This window comes from Bufo bufo, chromosome 2 (assembly GCF_905171765.1).
Source record: "Bufo bufo chromosome 2, aBufBuf1.1, whole genome shotgun sequence".
Taxonomy (NCBI): Eukaryota; Metazoa; Chordata; class Amphibia; order Anura; family Bufonidae; genus Bufo; species Bufo bufo.
In genome coordinates this window covers 219,992,198-220,015,878 of record NC_053390.1, presented here as the reverse complement: position 1 = coordinate 220,015,878, position 23,681 = coordinate 219,992,198, and positions in this window count along the sequence as shown.

The window sequence follows — 23,681 nt, the reverse complement described above, 5'->3', positions numbered from 1 at the left end:
AAACCTTCTCCTCTGTAGATTTCTGCAAGGGAGCAATCACAACAGGCTTATCCGCCTGTTCAGACACAGTTTTTTTTCTGTGTGACTTATTACCTACCGGCCCAGCAGGAATCAACTGCCGCCGGCTCACTGTCACTGGGTCTGCCACATGGTTAATAACAGAAACAGTCTTACCCTTCGTTGTCATGGGTTTAGCAGTCTCGGGAGATGAGGATATCCTACGGACATCTCTACCGAGATCATCCTCCAAAATCCAGCTTCTGGTGACCTGCCCTTGATTCCTGGTACCATGACCACCTGCAGACTCCTTACTCTAACAGTTGCTACCGGAAACAACTTGGCCAGCAGTTGAGACTCTTCCTGCCCAAACAATGGAAAGTCCTTGCCCAGCACAAATTCCATTTCCAGGGTCTCACATTTTAACAGCTCCCATTGCACAGAGCCATACTCTGTCACAAAGGTCAGAGACACGGTGGCATCAGTCTCTGGCCCTCTCTCCAGAAAGTCCAGCACTTCAGGCCTGACCCGAGATACCTGCTGGCGGGCATCTAGAGTGCCCCCCAGCGGGATTCCCCCAATCACTAGCTCGCAGTCCTTCTCCCACGGATGATTCCAAGCCGCAGCCATTTTCACAGGTCAGTTTTTTTTGTTTTTTTTTATATTTGGCCAACTGGCCCTTTAAATCACTGCACAGCAAAATAGTAACGAGTCCAGAACAGCACAAGCCACAGCTCCAATGGACGAAAGAGGCTTCCAGCTGTTTAGGCATCACACGGCAACAAAGCAGCACTCAGTAGCACCTGCTCTTTGTCTTGTTGTTGCCCCTTGCAACCGACTGTTGCCCTTCTTTCACGGACAACTTGGCCACATCCTCCACCATATGTAAGGGATCGCTGTACTTGGGGGGTCATTCTCACAAGAATCGTCGTCCACCGCGGCTTTTGAGGCCAAACATTGCATTTATTGCACGGAACAGTCCAGTTAATAATCACTGGGGTGGTGAGGTTCCCACATACATCAAAACAAAACAAATACCTGCCCGGCTGGGCTCTCACTACACCTGTTAACGTGGCCCTGACTCAGCTACAGAACCCTGTTCACACACGGAACCCATATGCAGCTTTTTCTCAGCCCGTACTTCCCCAGCCTCTCCGGCTGTAATCAGTCCCGTACCTGTATGGGGAAGTGTGGCCCAACAGTCTTCCCGACTCCGGGCTTGTGACCCTTGAATCCCGGCGTCACGGCGTTCGGGCTGTCACAATGCCCTGGTCTCTCAGCCTGGCAAGCTGAGACCACACACAGAGCCTCTGCTCTGGGTCTCTGTATCTCACAGCGTATCTCTTCCCAGACTCACCTACTCTGAGGCGCTTTATGCCAGCCTGATTACAGCAGGCCTCACCTGCGATCACCTTAGGTAGAAAGGAAAACCCATACTGGAAGGGTGTGGACTGGCAACTCCCTCTACCAAGCCTAGCCACCAGTCCAAGTAAAATCCAGCCCAGAAAATGTATACAAAAATGTCTCAGCAAACTATGCTTTGCTGAGACTACTGCCACTCTCTGGATTTTATCTGTCTCGCTCATCTGAGGTACCTGAAGTGGGACAACACACCTTCCAGCACTGTTCACATTACCACAGTATTTACAGTGCTGCCCATAATTATTCATATTCCTGGCAAATCTCCCAAAAGATAATAAGACGATGTACAAGAGGCATTATTGTGGGGAAAAAACCTTTCTCAGCTTTTATTTACATTTGAGCAAAAAATACAAGATGTTCCGCACTGTGGAAAATCTCAGAGGACGTGGTCAGAAGCCAAAAGTGACACCTGTGCTGGCCAGGAGGATAGTTAGAGAGGTGAAAAAGAATCCAAGGATCACCAACAGGGCCATCCTGATGAATCTGGGCTCTGCTGGTGGCAATGTCTCAAGGCAGACAATCCAACGGACACTGCACAATGCAGACCAAGGAGGACTCCACTTCCCCGGATAAGGCACACAAAAGCTCGCTTGGCCTTTGCAAATGCTCATCTGGACAAAGAAGAAGACTTCTGGTCTTCAATTTTTGTTTCATCTGATCATAACACAGAATTGTTTGGTCACAATAATGTTTCCTTCATTTGGCGTAAAAAAGGAGAAGCCTTCAACCCAAAGAACACCATCCCCACTGTCAAACATGGTGTTGGGAACCTAATGCTTTGGGGGTGTTTTTCAGCCAATGGACCCGGGAACCTAATCACAGTAAACGGCACCATGAAAAAAGAACAATACATGAGGATTCTCAATGACATCAGGCAGTCTGCAGAGAAACTTGGCCTTGGGCACCAGTGGACATTTCAGCATGACAATGACCCAAAACAGACAGCAAAAGTGGTAAAGAAATGGTTATCAGAAAACAACATTAACGTTTTGGAGTGGCCCAGCCAGAGTCCAGACTTGAATCCAATTGAGAATCTGTGGAGGGAGCTAAAGATCAGGGTGATGGCAAGAAGACCCTCCAACCTGAAAGATTTGGAGCTCATTGCTAAAGATGAATGGGCAAAAATACCTGTGGAGACATGTAAAAAGCTGGTCTGCAATTATAGGAAGCGTTTGATTGCTGTAATAGCCAATAAAGGCTTTTCTATTGATTATTGAGAAGGGTATGAATAAATTTGGACTGGACACTTTTTGCTCAAATGTAAATAAAAGCTGAGAATTTTTTTTTCTCCACAATAATGCCTCTTGTACATCGTCTTATTATCTTTTGGGAGACACCTATGTCATTTCCCATCACAAAATTACTTGCTTGTTGAATAAAAGTAAATTTAAGTCAAAATGTGCCAGGGGTATGAATAATTATGGGCAGCACTGTATGTTCAAAATAGCTAATTCTTGTATTTAAACATGTAACTTGCTGTATTCGATTGTTTTAATTAAAAAAAAAATATTGGATTACTAAATAATAAACACAACATTTCTTTTTTTATTTACACTTACCGCTACAAACTAATAACATTTTGCTGTCTGTTCCTGCAGAGTGAGTCAGGGCTATGGGTAGACCTTAAACTACAACGTTAACTAACCATCTGCCTGCTGCTGGTTTGTCAAGATGATTCAGAGATTGGTGTAGGCCTTATAATCCACCGTTAACAATAACTGCTGCTATTATCCTGATCCTTAATGATTATGTGTAGGCCATATACTCAACCATTATCAATGACTACTGCTATTATCAAGATCCTTGGGAGTTATGTGTAGGCCAAATCCTGCCCCTTTTCTATGTACCTGCAGCTGCTGTTTGTCAGGATACTGATGAGTTTGGGATGGAGTATAGGGGCCTTACTGTAACCTAATGTTTAGAAATTAAAAATAAACCTTCAATTTAAAAAATAAAAACAAACACACAATATAAGTTAAATATTTAAATGTTATAATTATATAAAACAAAAAAATATTTAAATTAACAATTCCCATTAAGTAAATGACTGGAGTTTGTCGTGGAGGTTTAACAGTTCCTCCACGGCCTTGTTCTGTTGCTCCTCCAATAGGGCCATTCTGTGGGAGAATTGCAGCTTTATCTCCAGCAGTTTGCGATTATGGAGCTCCCAGAGCTCCCGCAGATCCTTTATGTGGTCCCGCTAAAGGGCCAAATTTATTTTTTTTCATTTCTTTAACCACCTCAGCCCCCAGTGCTTAAACACCCTGAAAGACCAGGCCACTTTTTACACTTCTGACCTACACTACTTTCATCGTTTATTGCTCGGTCATGCAACTTACCACCCAAATGAATTTTACCTCCTTTTCTTCTCACTAATAGAGCTTTCATTTGGTGGTATTTCATTGCTGCTGACATTTTTACTTTTTTTGTTATTAATCGAAATTTAACGATTTTTTTGCAAAAAAATGACATTTTTCACTTTCAGTTGTAAAATTTTGCAAAAAAAACGAGATCCATATAGAAATTTTGCTCTAAATTTATAGTTCTACATGTCTTTGATAAAAAAAAAATGTTTGGGTAAAAAAAAAATGGTTTGGGTAAAAGTTATAGCGTTTACAAACTATGGTACAAAAATGTGAATTTCCGCTTTTTGAAGCAGCTCTGACTTTCTGAGCACCTGTCATGTTTCCTGAGGTTCTACAATGGCCAGACAGTACAAACACCCCACAAATGACCCCATTTCGGAAAGTACACACCCTAAGGTATTCGCTGATGGGCATAGTGAGTTCATAGAACTTTTTATTTTTTGTCACAAGTTAGCGGAAAATGATGATTTTTTTTTCTTACAAAGTCTCATATTCCACTAACTTGTGACAAAAAATAAAAAGTTCTATGAACTCACTATGCCCATCACGAAATACCTTGGGGTCTCTTCTTTCCAAAATGGGGTCACTTGTGGGGTAGTTATACTGCCCTGGCATTTTAGGGGCCCATATGTGTGGTAAGGAGTTTGAAATCAAATTCTGTAAAAAATGACCTGTGAAATCCGAAAGGTGCTCTTTGGAATATGGGCCCCTTTGCCCACCTAGGCTGCAAAAAAGTGTCACACATCTGGTATCTCCGTACTCAGGAGAAGGAAGGGAATGTGTTTTGGGGTGTCTTTTTACATATACCCATGCTGGGTGAGATAAATATCTTGGTCAAATGCCAACTTTGTATAAATAAATGGGAAAAGTTGTCTTTTGCCAAGATATTTCTCTCACCCAGCATGGGTATATGTAAAATGACACCCCAAAACACATTCCCCACCTTCTCCTGAGTACGGCAATACCAGATGTGTGACACTTTTTTGCAGCCTAGGTGGGCAAAGGGGCCCATATTCCAAAGAGCACCTTTCGGATTTCACAGGTCATTTTTTACAGAATTTGATTTCAAACTCCTTACCACACATTTGGGCCCCTAGAATGCCAGGACAGTATAACTACCCCACAAGTGACCCCATTTTGGAAAGAAGACACCCCAAGGTATTCCGTGAGGGGCATGGTGAGTTCCTAGAAGTTTTTATTTTTTGTCACAAGTTAGTGGAAAATGATGATTTTTTTTTTTTTTTTTTTTCACACAAAGTCTCAAATTCCACTAACTTGTGACAAAAAATAAAAACTTCCATGAACTCACTATGCCCATCAGCGAATACCTTGGGGTCTCTTCTTTCCAAAATGGGGTCACTTGTGGGGTAGTTATACTGCCCTGGCATTCTAGGGGCCCAAATGTTTGGTAAGGAGTTTGAAATCAAATTCTGTAAAAAATGACCTGTGAAATCCGAAAGGTGCTCTTTGGAATATGGGCCCCTTTGCCCACCTAGGCTGCAAAAAAGTGTCACACATCTGGTATCTCCGTACTCAGGAGAAGGTGGGGAATGTGTTTTGGGGTGTCATTTTACATATACCCATGCTGGGTGAGATAAATATCTTGGTCAAATGCCAACTTTGTATAAAAAAATGCCCACCTAGGCTGCAAAAAAGTGTCACACATGTGGTATCGCCGTATTAAGGAGAAGTTGGGGAATGTGTTTTGGGGTGTCATTTTACATATACCCTTGCTGGGTGAGAGAAATATCTTGGCAAAAGACAACTTTTCCCATTTTTTTATACAAAGTTGGCATTTGACCAAGATATTTCTCTCACCCAGCATGGGTATATGTAAAATGACACCCCAAAACACATTCCCCACCTTCTCCTGAGTACGGCAATACCAGATGTGTGACACTTTTTTGCAGCCTAGATGCGCAAAGGGGCCCAAATTCCTTTTAGGAGGGCATTTTTAGACATTTGGATACCAGACTTCTTCTCACGCTTTGGGGCCCCTAGAATGCCAGGGCAGTATAAATACCCCACATGTGACCCCATTTTGGAAAGAAGACACCCCAAGGTATTCAATGAGGGGCATGGCGAGTTCATAGAAATTTTTTTTTTTTGGCACAAGTTAGCGGAAATTGATATTTTTAATTTTTTTCTCACAAAGTCTCCCGTTCCGCTAACTTGGGACAAAAATTTCAATCTTTCATGGACTCAATATGCCCCTCACGGAATACCTGGGGGTGTCTTCTTTCCGAAATGGGGTCACATGTGGGGTATTTATACTGCCCTGGCATTCTAGGGGCCCTAAAGCGTGAGAAGAAGTCTGGAATATAAATGTCTAAAATATTTTACGCATTTGGTTTCCGTGAGGGGTATGGTGAGTTCATGTGAGATTTTATTTTTTGACACAAGTTAGTGGAATATGAGACTTTGTAAGAAAAAAATAAAAAAATTCCGCTAACTTGGGCCAAAAAAATGTCTGAATGGAGCCTTACAGAGGGGTGATCAATGACAGGGGGGTGATCAATGACAGGGGGGTGATCAATGACAAGGGGGTGATCAATGACAGGGGGGTGATCAGGGAGTCTATATGGGGTGATAACCACAGTCATTGATCACGCCCGTGTAAGGCTTCATTCAGACGTCCGTATGCGTTTTGCGGATCCGATCCATCTATCAGTGGATCCGTAAAAATCATGCGGACGTCTGAATGGAGCTTTACAGGGGGGTAATCAATGACAGGGGGGTAATCAATGACAGGGGGGTGATCAGGGAGTCTATATGGGGTGATCACCACAGTCATTGATCACGCCCCTGTAAGGCTTCATTCAGACGTCCGTATGCGTTTTGCGGATCCGATCCATCTATCAGTGCATCCGTAAAAATCATGCGGACATCTGAATGGAGCTTTACAGGGGGGTAATCAATGACAGGGGGGTGATCAGGGAGTCTATATGGGGTGATCACCACAGTCATTGATCACGCCCCTGTAAGGCTTCATTCAGACGTCCGGATGCGTTTTGCGGATCCGATCCATCTATCAGTGGATCCGTAAAAATCATGCGGACGTCTGAATGGAGCTTTACAGGGGGGTAATCAATGACAGGGGGGTAATCAATGACAGGGGGGTGATCAGGGAGTCTATATGGGGTGATCACCACAGTCATTGATCACGCCCCTGTAAGGCTTCATTCAGACGTCCGGATGCGTTTTGCGGATCCGATCCATCTATCAGTGCATCCGTAAAAATCATGCGGACATCTGAATGGAGCTTTACAGGGGGTTGATCAATGACAGGGGGGTGATCACCACAGTCATTGATCATGCCCCTGTAAGGCTTCATTCAGACGTCCGGATGCGTTTTGGGGATCGGATCCATCTATCAGTGCATCCGTAAAAATCATGCGGACATCTGAATGGCGCTTTACAGGGGGGTGATCAGGGAGTCTATATGGGGTGATCACCACAGTCATTGATCATGCCCCTGTAAGGCTTCATTCAGACGTCCGGATGCGTTTTGCGGATCCGATCCATCTATCAGTGCATCCGTAAAAATCATGCGGACATCTGAATGGAGCTTTACAGGGGGGTAATCAATGACAGGGGGGTGATCACCACAGTCATTGATCATGCCCCTGTAAGGCTTCATTCAGACGTCCGGATGCGTTTTGCGGATCGGATCCATCTATCAGTGCATCCGTAAAAATCATGCGGACATCTGAATGGAGCTTTACAGGGGGGTGATCAGGGAGTCTATATGGGGTGATCACCACAGTCATTGATCATGCCTCTGTAAGGCTTCATTCAGACGTCCGGATGCGTTTTGCGGATCGGATCCATCTATCAGTGCATCCGTAAAAATCATGCGGACATCTGAATGGAGCTTTACAGGGGGGTGATCAGGGAGTCTATATGGGGTGATCACCACAGTCATTGATCATGCCCCTGTAAGGCTTCATTCAGACGTCCGGATGCGTTTTGCGGATCCGATCCATCTATCAGTGGATCCGTAAAAATCATGCGGACGTCTGAATGGAGCTTTACAGGGGGGTAATCAATGACAGGGGGGTGATCAGGGAGTCTATATGGGGTGATCACCACAGTCATTGATCACGCCCCTGTAAGGCTTCATTCAGACGTCCGGATGCGTTTTGCGGATCCGATCCATCTATCAGTGGATCCGTAAAAATCATGCGGACATCTGAATGGAGCTTTACAGGGGGGTGATCAATGACAGGGGGGTAATCAATGACAGGGGGGTGATCAGGGAGTCTATATGGGGTGATCAGGGGTGATCAGGGGCTAATAAGGGGTTAATAAGTGACGGGGGGGGGGTGTAGTGTAGTGTAGTGGTGCTTGGTGCTACTTTACTGAGCTACCTGTGTCCTCTGGTGGTCGATCCAAACAAAGGGGACCACCAGAGGACCAGGTAGCAGGTATATTAGACGCTGTTATCAAAACAGCGTCTAATATACCTGTTAGGGGTTAAAAAAAACACATCTCCAGCCTGCCAGTGAACGATCGCCGCTGGCAGGCTGGAGATCAACTCTCTTACCTTCCGTTCCTGTGAGCGCGCGCGCCTGTGTGCGCGCGTTCACAGGAAATCTCGGCCATCGCGAGATGACGCGTATATGCGTGACTGTGCGCAGCAATGCCACCTCCGGAACGCGATCCTGCGTTAGGCGGTCCGGAGGTGGTTAAGTACTGTTAAAAAAAAAAGAAAAAAGGGTTTATTATTTTGTCATTAGATTAAATGCAATTTAGTGAATATTGTATAAAGCTGTTGACTAATGGCGATTGTAGTAGAAACACAGACTGTGAAGAAGAACTTTTTCAGAGGTTCTGTCTACATAAAATAAGATTGTTGGATATATAACCTGCCATTGGGCCAGGAATAGTCTTTGGCATTGAGGTCATAATTTACATCTGCTATTTGAGTTGTATCAGAAATTTTGAATTATTGGTATGAATGATAGGGCTCTTGTAATTTTTTTAATTTTAAAATCGGACGTTTTTTAGAAATTATTGGCTCAACGAGTGTGAAAAGTGTCACAACTATAAACTAATTTATTTATCTACATCATAACCATTATCTTAACTACTAAATAACACTAGACTGTAATGAAGTATTCCAAAATAAACAACTACCTATATTTAATTCATTGAGATGTAAATAGTATTCTATCATTTTGCGACAAAAAACAAATTTAAATGTAAACTGTGCTCACCGTGGATTCACCTCCAGAAGCCTTTACTCTCGAGTGAATGAGCCATGTATGGCAACTGTGGCAAAGTACGACGGGATTGGCGGGTGGTTGGCACAATAGTGTTCTTGTTATAACTTAATCTTTGCCATAATTATTACAATTTTTATTTTACCACTATTACATTTTATAGGATTGATATTGCTGTGTGCACTGTAGTAGCCCAAAGGGGAGAATCAGGGATGCTCGGTATGTCTCAATGGGAATGTCTGCCTCAGTGAGATAATTTACGTGAATCAGTACGCCTGTAACATTAGGTTTCTGGGGTTTTGTCTTTAATATGGATTTTGGATTTGGGTTTTAATAGTGAACAGAGATATTGGGTGGGACAGGTATCACCCGTACTCCATCCTGGGTTCTCATAATGGTGTGGTTAAAAAGGCTGCTAAGATAAAGTGTGGACAGGCCATCCAAACGAAGAACAATCTGAGAGGGGAACCAGAACGGTGACAGACTGTAAACAGTGTTGCGATAGTACTGTTTTGTTACCCTGCTTGTAATGAACTGTAAGTGTGGGACTTTATGTTATCTAATATGACTAAACTGACACGTGTGTGTGTGTGTGTGTGTGTGAATGAGTTTAAACAGCAAAAGCACATATTTACCCTACTTGTGTGGGGTGGTCACTAGTCCGTCCTCCTCCTCTTCCTCATCATCCTCCTCGTCAAAAACTTGGGGGGATGAAGCAGGTTGTGGTGAGAGTCCACCCTGTTGCTCCTCCCTTAACTCCCCCTCCTGTGGTGGGGTAGGGGCATTTGGTTGCCCTGAGGTTCCTGGCTGCTCTTCCTCCTCCTCAGACGCAGAGACCTCCCACAAATCCCTTCTGGAAGTCCTGCGTCTGACCGAGAGAAGGCGAGCACCTATAATAACAAATTAGACTAATTATTTTTTTTAAAATCACAAATCATAAATGTACATCAGCATTATGTTACTTTTGTATCTTTCACCAACACTCAGTAATCATTGTACCTGGACAGTGTTGGTCCCGGATATGGCGGATTCAGTCCAGATGCCTCTGCTTTAGGTCGGACCATTTTTTTAAAATGGCCAGATGCCTGTGCTGTCCGCCGTGATTTCGCCACAGTTCAAACTGGAGACGACGGACTATTGTTTGTTTGTTTTTCTGGGATAGGGTCTCGTCGTACCCATTCTGCAACATGCGCTGCCGGATAAAAAAAGGAAGCATTTAATCCCAAATATTTAATAAACTAAGATTACGCGACTTTAACATTAGCGGCAGGGGAGTACGTCAGGCTATTCCAGGAAGCTGAACAGCCGGTCGGATCCGTCCTGCCGCTAGTTCACCTATGCCCCCAGACAGTGGCGTAGCTAGAAATGACTAGGCCCCACAGCAAATTATTTAATGGGGCCACCCTACCCCAGTATTTTTTTCACAACCCATTCTTTTCATGCCACCCCCATTCCTGTGGATAGTAAAGATCGCTGTCTCAGACCAGGCCCGGCAGTTTAGTCCTCCTCGAAGGGCCCCTTCCGGGTCAGGGCCCCAAAGCAGCTGCTTCCCCTGCATCCCATGTAGCTACGCTCCTGCCACCAGAATGACGATCGGTCCACATTTACTCTAATGGTGGTGGGCAGGGGCGTAACTATAGGGGGAGAGGCAGTCTAACTAAAAGCTCTGCATGTTGTAGTTTAAGTCTGGGGAACCGCTCGCCGTGTGCTGCCTTGATGCCGCCGTAACTGACCCATAGCCACCACCATGTCATCATCATCTCAACCACCAAACCAAAAATTATTATTGTTTGAAAGTGAAATATTAGATTTAAAGTTAATGTTAACTTATAACATCTGATTGTATTGAAATTGTATGTGTGTGGGGTATAAACTATTGGATATTGCCCATCTGAGGAGAGGTGTACCTGTCTAGTGACGTGACGGCATAGTATGGGGTGTAAAGCTGGTTCGCCTCCCTGTGGTGCACCCTGGGTAACGCTAAATGAACCAGCAAATACTGAATGTCAAAAATTACTTCTCCTGACCAAATGGACACTTATTAGAATCTTTAGACTAGGCATCCTCACACTGCGGCCCTCCAGCAAACTGCGGCCCTCTAGCTGTGGCAAAAATACCACTCCCATCATTCCATGACAGCCTACAGCTATCATCCTATAGAAGAACATCATGGGAGTTGTAGTTTGACAACAGCTGGAGGGCCGTAGTTTGAGGATGCCTGCTATGGAGTGTGTGTGTGTTTGTGAGTGAGTGTGTGTGTGTGTGTGTGTGTGTTGGGGGTGGGGCGTGGTCGGAGGGGGTCTGGGTTTGAGGGGGGGTTTGGTGATATGCAGTGTGGGTATATTGTGTGAGGCAGGAAATTAGATGTACAATGTGCATCTGATATATATTTGTCTGCTACACGTATCCATACATAATGACATGTCGGCCACATGTATGTATGGATAGCATATAAATATATAGCAGATGCCAGTGAGATAGTGCTTTGATTGGCAGACCAACCGTTTATTGTCATATCAAAAAGGCTAAACTACTTATTTTAGTAATACAAATAAAATCACATTTTAACTTGTATGAGTAGATGTTAATGATTATGTGAAATAAATATTGTTTTTGAATGTCAACAATACTTGTTTCCACAAATCATTTATATCTAATCAAAGTATGTGCAATGCGAATCTAAATATCATGCGAAAATAGTTTTCACATACAAGGATACTTCCAAAAACTTTAATTCCATAAACCTACATAAGAATATTAGTAAGATAACAGTAAACAAGCGTGTGAGTTGTAATGTTCATTTATTTACTATGACGAGGATCTCTTCCTCCACTTGTGAGAATTTGCTTGCCACCATCTTTCGATTCGCATCCACTTCCACAAGTCAACTCTATAATACACTTTTTTTTCTAGATGAAACTGGTTCCTTCCTACCAGGAGTGACTCACCACCATATGTGCGCATGCGCATATGAACATTTCATTGCCGTTTCCGCAATGTGTATGTTACGAATATTCGCTAAATTGCTATAACTTTGTTTTTTAGAGTATTCATAATATTCGAAAACAAGAATATATTGCAATATAGCGAATATTTGTAAAGTACACATATAGACTGCAATTTAGCTAATATAGTGCTATAGTATTTTTTTGAATAGGGTAAATTCAAAATCTGAAGTTCAGAAGAGACAAAAAAAATTAGACTATAAAAAAAAAGATTTTAGCACTATATTACTTAAATTGCAGTCTGTGTATTTTACGAATATTCGCTATATTGCTATAACTTCGTTTTTTAGAATATTCGTCATATTCTAAAACAAGAATATATAGCAATATAGCGTATATTCGTATAATACACATGCCATTAGCAAACCAATAGGAAAGTTCCACTATACAGTAAAAAAAAAATAATCGCAATATGCGAATAATTAAATCGCATATTAATCGCGATAAATAGAATAATAATGAATATTCGATTTCGACAGATATAAGACGAATATTCAATCGAATATTCTCAAAATATTGCGAAATCGAATATGGCACCTCCCGCTCATCACTACCCATGATCAGACGGCCGCCCGTGCAGTGTGCAAACACTTTATCCAGGTGTACCGATGCCTAAAGCGGATTCATTCGGATCAAGGAGTTTGCTTCCAAGGGAAGTTGATGGAAGAATTGTGTCAGTTGTATGGGATTGAGAAGTCACGAATGACGCCATACCACCCGCATGGCAATGGGGCCTGTGAAAGATTCAACAGGACGCTTCTACAGATGCTCTGGACTCTGGAGAAAGAACGCAAGTTGCGCTGGCCTGAGTATTTGCCTGAACTACTCTGGACGTATAATAATTGTGTTCATAACACTACCGGCTTTACTCCACACATGCTGCTGTTCGGTTGTCCTGGGCAAGAAGTTGCCGAAATGAACCTTGGACCTCTTTCGGAATAGTTCCCTAGGACATGGGTGCAGGAACACCAAGACAAAATGAGGACTGGTCAATGAGAAGTTACAACAACAAACCCCTAGGGATCATCAACCGGTGCAAAATACACCCTCGTGTCACTGCCTATGGTGTACGCCATGCTTGCTATTGCTGGTGGCAACGTATTGCTGTTTTGGCATGTTGTGGCAGTGTCACAGGTTTTGCTGTGTGTGCCGTGACTTGCTTGCCACGCATGCTGTTGCCTTTTGCTTGTGTGTGCAATTCCCCTTCAGTTGCTACTTCCTTGTGTTTGGTTCACTTGGGATTAATGTGTGTTCTTGGTGTGGGTGTGGTCGCTTTGGGTTATTTAGCTTCTGCTTGATGCCTGTAGCTCAGTGTTCCTCCAGGCTTGGTGTGTGCTGGTGATTCACCGCTCCTGGCTTTACCATCTGTCCAGTGAGGGCCACCCTTGTGGTCATCAAGGTCTTCCCAGTGTCTCCTTCTCATCCTACCCTTTATTGAATGGTGTCGGTTTTGTCCAGGGTGTATTTATGTCTAGTGTGTTGTGACTGTCTGGTCTGTTTATGTTGTTTTCAGCATGTTTGCTAGATATTCCCTTGTTGTATGTTGTACCTCCATGAGGGGGCTGGTTTCCCGGAGTGGTGAACCATAAGCCAGTATGCAGCGCTGCCTGGGGCTCCTGTGCACCTTGCTGCATGGGGGTCCAGGCAGTAACTGGTATGCTGGTTCTCTGTGTGCATTGTTTGTGTTGTGCCCTGTTTGGTGTGTGTCTAGATGAAGAATCCCAGCAGACGTGATTCCTACCTATCCCCTCCCATTTTGAGAAACATAAGCATACAATCGCTCAACTGAAGTTTCAAATTATAGAACAGGTCATTAGGCCCAGGCGGGGAGGTGACATTAAAAAGCTTTTATTGCGTCGGGAGGCCTATTGGATCCACACCCTGGACACCCTTCATCCAAGGGGTCTTAATAGAGATTACGAAATTATGCATATTTAAGTTCTGGTTCTGTTCACTCATGCATTTAATATTTGTCATTTAATAATTCTCTTATATCATTATTTTTTAGACATCCATTATCCATTGAAGAATTTTCTCAGCCTTGCTGGTATTTACCATCTATTATCTATATTATGAGTATGTGTTCTAATACCAGTGCCGTCTACTTGTTTGATTAACCCTTTATCTGTATGTTAATCTGAAATGTACCGCCCCCTATGGGCGTGGATGTTACTGGGAGGTTCCCTATCCTTGATCATTGATGCCTGTATATATATCTGCTTCCTACCATGTAAATTTACTTGTTGAAAAAGGCAGTTGCCGAAACGCGTCCTAGATTATGGGACATATTGATTTATGCAATAAAATTTCTTGAAGAGCAAGTCACGTCTGCTGGGATTCTTCATCTAGCTACACGTGGAATTGGTCCTGTCCCGCGCGGCGTGCACCTTGGCGTGTGCTGATCGACTTACTTCTACTGTTTGGTGTGTGGGCTGCGGTACGTATGCACAGATTCCAGTCATGGTGGCAGCGGCAGGTAAGTGAGTTTTCCGATGTTCTTACCTGCCGATCCAGTTGCTGCATATGTTCTTTTCCTTTCCACTTGTTACTAGCCAGCTGGAGACTCCAGTTCGTCTGTGTCTCTGAGGAACCGGTTATCTCCTATTCCTGACCCCTATGCCAGGGACCGTCAGGGTCAGCAGGATCCAGGTTCCAGTGCATTAGCCCTCCCACCTTCAGAGTTCACTCATGCAGTCAGGAGATCAGGGTCAGGATTAGGGTGGCTATAGGTTGTGGCCTGCTCCCTTCACTGTAGTCTGGCCTAGTAACAGTTCCCACTATACGGAGGGGAGTTTCCCCCACTCCCCACCGTGACACCTTGTCGCTGGGTGACAGAGTATTGGTTCATGCTAAAAAGCCCACAGATAAATTGAATGACCTCTGGTAACTGCAGCCATATATTGTGAAACGTTAGGTGTTTCCGGAAGACCCAGTCTACGATGTCCAAAGGGAAGACTCTGATAGGCCGACTCAAAGATTACACCATAGCATGCTCAGACCTTGTCTTTCATAGAGTCGTTCTCCGACAGATAATTCTGGAGGTGTTCAGGAGAGGCAATCGAAGCCTGTGAGTCCAAGAGACATAAGGTGGTGGCTAATCCCTACGCTGCCTTTACAGACTGATTAGTCCTCCACCCCCAATTGTCCAGTACTGGACACCATTCCTGAAAATGCGCTACCACACCTAGAGGGTCCGGGTTCTGTTCCTGCACCAATGACAGAGGACCCAGGCCTTCGCAGATTGGAGTGCTCCATAGCAGGTATTCCCCCTCAGCGCTATGCAGCAGTCAAATTTAATTGGTAGGGCTGTCAGGACGCCATAATTCTAGTGGGGTGGCATGTAAGGATGTGGGGCAAGGGACGTTAAATGTATTACTCTGCATGTTTAAATTGTATAATTACTGCAATGTCTCACTTTGGTCTGTAGATAGCAGCAAAGGATAACATACTAAAATTCTACATAGAACTGCCTATAAGAGTAATATGAATAACCTGTTTTGTTTGCAAAGTTGGTAATTAGCTAATTTATGGCTGTTTGTGAACCCCTACAAGCGTAATAGCAGACTGTACATGCAGGTTTGACACTGCACTTAGAAAATGACTTATTGCATCACACTCTCCCCCATGAAGGGGAGGAGGGGCCTGGAGGGGCAGGAAGTGAGCAAATGAGGTTGTGCTTGGTGCGTGCTGGAGACCAGAAAAGATCTTCTATGCAGATTCTGGAAGGGAATCAACCGGCTCACAGTGGAGACTGGCGACAGTACGCAGAGAAGGTTTGCAGAGATGACCCTAGGAGTGTCGCGTCTGTAGGATCCAATTCTGGAGTAGACCAGGAAATAAGATAAAGCAGCAGGAACCTGCTCAAGGAACTGTAAGTGCGGCTGTGCCGCTTCACACTGCACCACACTGGTAAAGTGGCATTTGGACAGACGATAACGCTCCAAATACAGTTGCATTGCGGTGTACGGGCTGCAAGGTAATGCAAAACCCTAAGGGACTCATTCACTGACACCTTCCTATCTCACTGGCTGCTCATAGGGTGTTATATACTGGGAGCTGGAGTATGGATTACAGCTGCAATCAAAGGGACAGACATCATTTTCCTGTGGATGACAAATAGGGAAATCTGAAGAGACAGACATTTACCTCTGGATTACAAATAGCATTGCGCAATACTTAGGGTGCACCTCAACCTTAATGGACTTTGGGGAAAACATCACATTTACTGGTTTATTGTTAGGCTGTGTTAAATTCACTGTTGGTTTATTTTCTGTGTACCAATTGCAGTACGCCAGTCCTTCAGGGTGAGCGAATGTGAGGTCACGGGGGTCAGTTAACAGACCGAGGGTTGCTCTTTGTACTCACAGTTTGTAGTATACCCTGGGCAGGCGTACAGCAGTGATGGAGAGGCTGGCACGTAGATCCTCTGGGGCACTCTCTGGATATAGGGACCATGCCAGGTGATAGGTGAGGTGCCGTGGGTGTTGAAAGTTTAGCGTGCCTGTGGCAAGATCCCTTACAGTTTGTGACGCCAGTGCCGGTAACGGTGGCACACCGATTTGTTAGGAGGAATAATGGAGGTACACAAGATTGTAGTAAACTAGAATTCCTCTTTACTGAACAGTTCAACTATATACAAGTTTCAGACAGTCCCATATGAAGTAGCTTTGGTAACAGGCAGGCTTTACATAAATGGCAGGTATAATCCTGGCAAGATAACTCAGAGGGAATAAACTCACAGATCAGGCTGTACTTTCTGCAGAATCCTGTCTGACTTTCTCCAAGGCCCGAATGCCTAATAGCTGGCTTTATCATTGGGTAGGGAAACCTTCATCTGGTATAAATCCACTTGCTGTACAATAAACTTCTGCCCTTCAGCTTTTTACTTGGCTGGATACAATTAGCACTGCTCTGTACTTTGCTTGATGCAGAATAACTTCAGGAGGGAACTTCTTCTCCTAAAAGCAGGTTAGGATCCTGGGCTATCTAGCTGCATGTTAGAAGCTGGGCCTCAGCTCCTGCCTGGCTGAAGTCAATCTAGGCTTCTCCACACACACCCTCTCCTGGACTAGACCTGACTATATATACTAGGGGGTTCCCTAGCTCCCTCTACAGCTTGGGAGGAGAAACTACACCCCTAGCAGGCCTGGTACACAGGAAATAACATGAAAATACACATTATAATGTAATACAAAATACCATGACCATGTTCCACAGGAGGTGGAGAACAACATGACCCAATTGACCCTTGAGTAGTGCCCACCTTTACGTAGTGGGACACTACACAATCTGTTTTATATATTCTCAGCTTCTTGTTCACTATACTGTTCAGTAAACTTAACTGCTGGGAAAGAACCATTGTCTGTGTCTGCGTGGCATTGTGTACCCTCCGTACCTGTGGGCCCAGCCCTCGGTTCTCTTTCAGCAAGGCAGTTTTAGTTGTGCCCTCCAGTAGGTGAATTATTGTGAAATTTTCGCTGGCATCCATCAGGGGGTGCCATGCAACACAGGGGTCTCAGCCTTTGGGCTGGGTGTATGTAAACTTATTTAATGTTCTCAGCATTTGTGGTTCTGTTTATTATCATGTGCTAGTAAAATTCAATTTTTGCAAAAGCTAGTGTCAGAGTTGCTTTCCTCGTTTGTGATTTCACTGTATCCTAGGGAGCCCACCATGGTACACGGCTTACACATGGGATGGCTACCTGGCAGCTGCATGCTGAAGGCTTTCGCATGCACCTACCAGGACACAAGCTCAACCTCTGCCCACTCCTTTCTCTGTTCACCTTCTGTACTATAGCATGCAGTACATGGCAGCCTCCCCTCTCTGCCTCTCTGATCCGCTGTGTAGTGTGCCATAATAAGCACTAGTACATGGCGGAGCAGCGGGGTCAGAGAGGGGAGACTGCCATCTACTGCATGCTATAGTACAGAAGGCTGACAGAGGAAGGACTGGGCAGAGGATGGGATTGCTGCGCCCTCTCAGCATGGCCAGACCGGTGTTGATCATACTTACCTGATCCATACTGCTAGGTTCCAGTACTGTAGCTCAATTGCCATCTCTGCAGTTGCTGCGTCTCCGCACAGCACGGCACTTGACTAGTGATGAGCGGAAGGGGTCATATTCAAATTCGCGACATTTCGCTAATATTTTGTAGAATATTCGCCGAATATTCGTGAATTCGAATATTCGTTATTTTCTACGATTTTTTTTACTCGAAAAACTGACAAGGTAATGATCGCGAGCAATATAGCAAATATTCGGAAAAAAACGAATATAGAAAAATTTAGCTATGATAGTGCTATAATCTTTTTTTTCAATAGTAGAATTTGTTTTCCAATCTGAACTTCAGATGAGAAAAAAATTACAACTATTAGACAAAGAAGATTATAGCACTATATTAGCTAAGGCTACTTTCACACTTGCGTTAGGTGCGGATCCGTCTGGTATCTGCACAGATGGATTCGCACCTATAAATGCAAACGATGGTATCCGTTCAGTGCGGATCCGTCTGCATAACAGCTTTTTGAGATCTGAGTTTTCACAATCGTGAAAACTCAGATCCGACAGTATATTCTAACACAGAGGCATTCCCATGGTGATGGGGACGCTTCAAGTTAGAATATACTAAGAACTGTGTAAATAACTGCCCCCTGATGCCTGGCAGCACCCGATCTCTTACAGGGGGCTGTGATCCGCACAATTAACCCCTCAGGTGCCGCACCTGAGGGGTTAATTGTGCGGATCTCAGCCCCCTGATCGGGTGCTGCCAGGCAGCAGGGGCCAGACCCCCCTCCCTCCCCAGTATTAAAAGCATTGGTGGCCAGTGCGCCCCCCCCCCCTCCCTCCCTAGTATTAAAAGCATTGGTGGCAGTGGCCACAGGCTAACAACCCCCCCATCATTGGTGGCAGTGGAGCAGCATTTCCGATCGTAGTCCCAGTTTAATCGCTGGGGCTCCGATCGGTTACCATGGCAGCCAGGACGCTACTGCAGGAGGAGTGCCGGCCGGCCACAGACAGCACATGTAAGTATAAGCTAAGTAACCATGGCAGCCAGGACTGCAGTAGCGTCCTGGCTGCCATGGTAACCGATCGGAGCCCCAGCGATTAAACTGGGACTCCGATCGGAAATGCCTCTCCGCTGCCACCAATGATGGGGAGGGGGGGTTGTTAGCCTGTGGCCACTACCACCAATGCTTTTAATACTGGGGAGGGAGGGAGGCGGGGGCCAAACTGGCCACCAATGCTTTTAATACTGGGGGGGGCGCACTGGCCACCAATGCTTTTAATACTGGGGAGGGAGGGGGGGCCGCACTGGCCACCAATGCTTTTAATACTGGGGAGGGAGGGAGGGGGGGCCGCACTGGCCACCAATGCTTTTAATACTGGGGAGGGAAGGAGGGGGGGCCGCACTGGCCACCAATGCTTTTAATACTGGGGAGGGAGGGGGGTCTGGCCCCTGCTGCCTGGCAGCACCCGATCAGGGGGCTGAGATCCGCACAATTAACCCCTCAAATGCGGCACCTGAGGGGTTAATTGTGCAGATCACAGCCCCCTGTAAGAGATCGGGTGCTGCCAGGCAGCAGGGGGCAGTTATGTACACAGTTCTTAGTATATTCTAACTTGAAGCGTCCCCATCACAATGGGAACGCCTCTGTGTTAGAATATACTGTCGGATCTGAGTTTTCACGATCTAACTCAAATCCGATGGTATATTCTAACATAGAGGCGTTCCCATGGTGATGGGGACGCTTCAAGTTAAAATATACCATCGGATTGGAAAAAACTCCGATCCGATGGTATATTAATAGGGACTCCTGAAACTTTACATTGAAAGTCAATGGGGGACGGATCCGTTTGCAATTGCACCATATTGTGTCAACGTCAAACGGATCCGTCCCCATTGACTTGCATTGTAAGTCAGGACGGATCATTGTAAGCAGCGTTTTGGTGTCCGCCTCCAGAGCGGAATGGAGGCGGAACGGAGCCAAACTGATGCATTCTGAACGGATCTTTAGCCATTCAGAATGCATTGGGGATGAACGGATCCGTTCGGGGCCGCTTGTGAGAGCCCTCAAACGGATCTCACAAGCGGAGCCCTAAACGCAAGTGTGAAAGTAGCCTAAATTGCTCTATATTCGTATATTTTTTTTCGAATATTCGCTATATTGCTATATATTCTTGTTTTAGAATATTACGAATATTCGAAAAAACAAATATATTAATTTTTTCGAATATTCGTAATATTCTAAAACAAGAATATATAGCAATATAGCGAATATTCGAAAAAAAAACGAATATAAAGCAATTTAGCTAATATAGTGCTATAGTCTTTTTTTTAAATAGTTGAAATTTTTTTCCAATCTGGACTTCATATGAGAAAAAAATTACAACTATTAGACAAAGAAGAATATAGCACTATATTAGCTAAATTGCTCTATATTAGTTTTTTTTCAAATATTGGCTATATTGCTATATATTTTTGTTTTAGAATATTATGAATATTCGAAAAAACAAATATATTCGATATAGTGCTATATATTCGTTTTTTAGAATATTCATCATTTTTCCCATTTAAAGTTATGATTCCTCCCTGCTTCTTGCTTGTGGGTCAATGAGTCATTGGCCCACAAGCAAGAAGCAGGGAGGAATCATGTTTTTACTCGGCAATTGAAAAATTCGCGATAAAAAATTAGCATTACGAAAATATAAATCTCGAATATTCGAAATTCCGAATATATATCACTATATTCTAAATATCCGCGCATTTTTGAAGTACCGATATTCGCGATAAAAATTTGCAATTCGAATATTCGTGATCAACACTACACGTGACCACTGCAGCATGTCATTAGGTCACATGCCACACAGGTGACAGGTCACCACTGCAGCAAGTCATTGGTTCCAGCGGTCATGCGCACTTCGTGGATGCTAAAAATGACAGTAAAATTAAAAAAGTCACAAAATAGCCACATGAGTGGGGTTTTCATGGGAGGAGGGTGTTCTGTCTTGGTTGACAGGCCTGGAGTTCCTGCTCAGCAAGACCAAAGATACTTCTATTGAAGGCATCTTTAGTCACCTTGGCCTTTGGATAGTAGAAGCAAAAAGACAGATTGCCAACCTATTTTACCATTGCGTTCAGTGTTGCAAGTCAAGTGGAAAACTGCATCAACAAAAAATGTCTGATTTTCCCGAGATAGAACAAGTACTGAGCAACCATTTACCTATGTCGGCTTGGATGTCTTTGGACCATTGGCAGCCATTGCACATAGAACCAGCAGTGGTCACATAGGGAGCAAATGATGTGCAGTGTTGTTCACATGCATGAGTGTACCTGCTATATACTTAGAAGTAATACAGTTGCAAGAAAAAGTATGTGAACCCTTTGGAATGATATGGATTTCTGCACAAATTGGTCATAAAATGTGATCTCATCTTCATCTAAGTCACAACAATAGACAATCACAGTCTGCTTAAACTAATAACACACACAGAATTAAATGTTACCTTGTTTTTATTGAACACACCATGTAAACATTCACAGTGCAGGTGGAAAAAGTATGTGAACCCTTAGATTTAATAACTGGTTGAACCTCCTTTGGCAGCAATAACTTCCACCAAACGTTTCCTGTAGTTGCAGATCAGACGTGCACAACGGTCAGGAGAAATTCTTGACCATTCCTCTTTACAGAACTGTTTCAGTTCATCAATATTCTTGGGATGTCTGGTGTGAATCGCTTTCTTGAGGTCATGCCACAGCATCTCAATCTGGTTGAGGTCAGGACTCTGACTGGGCTACTCCAGAAGGCGTATTTTCTTCTGTTTAAGCCATTCTGTGGTTGATTTACCTCTATGCTTTGCATCGTTGTCCTGTTGCAACACCCATCTTCTGTTGAGATTCAGCGGGTGGACAGATGGCCTTAAGTTCTCCTGCAAAATGTCTTGATAAACTTGGGAATTCATTTTTCCTTCGATGATAGCAATCCGTCCAGGCCCTGACGCAGCAAAGCAGCCCCAAACCATGATGCCCCCACCACCATACTTCACAATTGGGATGAGGTTTTGATGTTGGTGTGCTGTGCCTCTTTTTCTCCACACATATTGTTGTGTGTTTCTTCCAAATAACTCAACTTTGGTTTCATCTGTCCACAGAATATTTTGCCAGTACTGCTGTGGAACATCCAGATGCTCTTGTGCAAACTGTAAATGTGCAGCAATGTTTCTTATGAACAGCAGTGGCTTTCTCTGTGGTATCCTCCCATGAAACCCATTCTTGTTTAATGTTTTACGTATTGTAGATTCGCTAACAGGGATGTTAGCATATGCCAGAGACTTTTGTAAGTCTTTAGCTGACACTCTAGGATTCTTCTTCACCTCATTGAGCAGTCTGTGCTGTGCTCTTGCAGCCATCTTTGCAGGATGGCCCCTCCTAGGGAGAGTAGCTACAGTGCTGAACTTTCTCCATTTATAGACATTTTGTCTTACCGTGGACTGATGAACAGCAAGGCTTTTGGAGATACTTTTATAATCCTTTCCAGCTTTATGCAAGTCAACAATTCTTAATCGTAGGTCTTCTGAGAGCTCTTTTGTGCGAGGCAACATTCACATCAGGCAATGCTTCTTGCGAGAAGCAAACCCAGAACTGGTGTGTGTTTTTTATAGGGCAGGGCAGCTGTAACCAACACCTCCAATCTCATCTCATTGATTGGACACCAGTTGGCCGACACCTCACTCCAATTAGCTCTTAGAGATGTTATTAGTCTAGGGGTTCACATACTTATTCCACCTGCTCTGTTAATGTTTACATGGTGTGTTCAATAAAAACATGGTAACATTTAATTCTTTGTGTGTTATTAGTTTAAGCAGACTGTGATTGTTTATTGTTGTGACTTAGATGAAGATCAGATCACATTTTATGGCCAATTTGTGCAGAAATCCATATTATTCCAAAGGGTTCACATACTTTTTCTTGCAACTGTATAATCCATGGACTCTCTCAGTTTTATCAATGCCTTAAGAAGACCAGTAAAACTATTGAGATCTGACTGTGGAGCCAACTTCACAGGTGCCAGTTGAGAATTGCAAATAAACTCTAAGCCAGTCCAAGATTACTCGTTGCCCATGGGTTTTTAAAGAGGTATTCCGGTTGGTTGATTATCCCCTATCCACAGGATAGGTAATAACTTAGATTGTGAGGGTCTGGCGGCCAGGACTCCACTGATTACAAGAATGGGGGCCTCGTACCTCCTGCAGCCCCCCTGAAATGAATGGAGCGGATGGTCGCACATGCGCGTAACAGCTCCATTTTTTTGTATGGAAGTTCTGGAGATAACCAAGTACAGTGCTCATGGAAATAAAAGGAGCAGCTGCATACATGTTGGGCATTAAATGGGAAAGGCTTATATGAATCAGTAGTAGGATATTGGATTCTGTGCTCATGGATTCAAATTTCTCATGGCTTACTCATGAGACTTTAAGCACCTTGTTAGCAGAAGTGTCTGCTATTGTCATCTCAGGGCCTCTTGTTCCTGTATCCATGGATCCAGAACCTCAATGACTCTTCTCCAGAATCTATATCTGGTAACCTATATCAGAGACAGAGGAAATGTGTTGAACATCTGGATGTTTCTGTAGTAAACGGTAAAGACTAGGGTTGAGCGAACCCGAA